Source organism: Echinops telfairi, unplaced genomic scaffold (genome assembly GCF_000313985.2).
Source record: "Echinops telfairi isolate 266 unplaced genomic scaffold, ASM31398v2 ScPeMD7_7468;HRSCAF=8506_0, whole genome shotgun sequence".
Classification (NCBI taxonomy): Eukaryota; Metazoa; Chordata; class Mammalia; order Afrosoricida; family Tenrecidae; genus Echinops; species Echinops telfairi.
This window is the reverse complement of record NW_022111369.1, coordinates 82,063,281-82,065,322: the sequence shown is the minus strand read 5'-3', so window position 1 is coordinate 82,065,322 and position 2,042 is coordinate 82,063,281. Positions and strand designations below refer to the sequence as shown.

The 2,042-nt window shown below is 38.8% G+C and overlaps 1 protein-coding gene across 1 annotated transcript in view; it reads left to right on the top strand.

Annotated features, from left to right (window-relative positions):
* The window catches only part of NWD2 (NACHT and WD repeat domain containing 2), a 164,379-nt gene that overhangs the window by 72,489 nt on the left and 89,848 nt on the right, over nucleotides 1-2,042 (top strand). The window lies entirely within an intron of this gene.

Here is a 2,042-nt window from a genome sequence, read left to right as displayed (position 1 = left end):
TGCACTCACCCACCTTTACAATGATATGATTTTTTGTTCTTTGATGCTTCATACTTGAGGAGGGTTTTTATGTTTTGTTTTGTTTTTTAATCTTTGCTCCCTCTTCCCCATTACCTAGCATTAAGCTTGCTATGCATTAGAAAGGCATTCCTATTGTATTGAGTTTAATTTAAAACTGTTCTGAAGGATACTGTGATATTTGATATCACAAATCCATCTTTCTAGCCTCCAAAACATTTTCTTATTGCATCATTTTCAATGTAAATTTTAAATTTCTAATTTAAAAATTAGAAATACTTAATGTAGGGTATTTGCTGACCACTTCCAAAAAGATAGTCAATTAATCTCTCTTTTGATCTATTTTAAATTTGTTCTAGTTTTAATATTGTCTGCTTTCTTTTCAATGATGGTTTTTCTCTCTTTTACGGTTGCTAGGGGGCTTGGAGTTGTTTCTCTGTATGCTTTTCTGTGTATGAAATCTAGAGTCGTAAGCTCTGTAGAGACGGTAGCTGGATTAATGGTTTCTTGGGAGTATAGCAGGGACTTTGGGTGGAAATGGGGAGCTAATAACAATGATATAAGAAAGAAGAAAATCTTCTAAAATTGATTTTGGTGGTTATTGTATACCTCTTCTTGATTTGGTTGAACTATGGAATTGTATGACAATTGTAGACCCCAGAGTAAGGCTCATCCCAAAGACAATGTCACTTGATGAACGAAGAGGTAGCAACAAAACTCTAGACCTGGACACATAGGGAAGTGTGTGTTCCCTTCCTTCTCTTCCCACTAGCAGAAAAGTATTTTCAAGAATATGTCCTTATGTTCGGTGCTGAAAAACAAGAGAATGAAGCCCAGCTCAGTGGCTGTACATTCACTGATATCGTTGTGGAAAGACCTGTAAAAATCAACATGGTTTTGCTATTGCTTATTTTACTGTCAGGGTTAAAAAAAATTAGTACAGAGTTCTGGGGATACTATTTACTTTGCTAAAATAACTTTTAAACATCTTTTACATTTGTGTATCATTTATAACAAAAATATAAATGTGTAAGTCTGGCTACAATTATAATGATTAGGAAAATAAATTATCTTTGGCCTTTCACCTACCCCCAAACTTATTTTTTTTTTAAATCATTTTATTGGGGGCTCGTACAACTCTTATCACAATCCATACATGCATCGATTGTGTCAAGCACATTTGTACATTTGCTGCCATCATCATTCTCTAAACATTGAGCCCTTGGTATCAGCTCCTCATTTTTCCCCTCCTTCCCCGACTCCTCCCTCATGAACCCTTGATAATTTGTCTTTTTTTTTTTTCATGTCTTACACTCTCAATTTATCCCTTCACCCACTTTTCTGTTTTCCATCCCCCAGGTAGGGGGTTATATGTAGTTCCTTGTGATCGGTTCCCCCCTTCTGCCCTGTCTTCCCCTTATCCTCCTGGTATTGCCGCTCTCATTATTGGCCCTGAGGGGTTTATCTGTCCTGCATTCCGTGTGTTTCCAGTTCTTATCTGTACTAGTGTACATCCTCTGGTCTACCTGGATTTGCAAGGTAGAATAGGGATCATAATAGTAGGGGAGGAAGCAATAAAGAACTAGAGGAAAAGTATGTGTTTCATTGGTGCTATATTGAATCCTGACTGGCTCGTCTCCTCCCCGCGACCCTTCTATAAGGGGATGCCCAGTTGCCTACAGATGGGCTTGGGTCCCCACTCGGCACTTCCCCTCATTCACAATGATAGGAGTTTTTGTTCTTTGATCCCTGATCCCATCGCCACTTCGTGATTGCACAGGCTGGTGTGCTTCTTCCATGTGGGCTTTGTTGCTTCTCATCTAGATGGCTGCTTGTGTATCTTCAAGCCTTTAAGACCTCAGACGCTATATCTTTTGATAGTTGGGCACCATCAGCTTTCTTCACCACATTTGCTTATGCACTTGCTTTGCCGTCAGCAATCGTGTTGGGAAGGTGAGCATGATGAAATGCCAGTTTAATAGAATAAAGTGTTCTTGAATTAAGGGAGTACTTGAGTGGAGGTC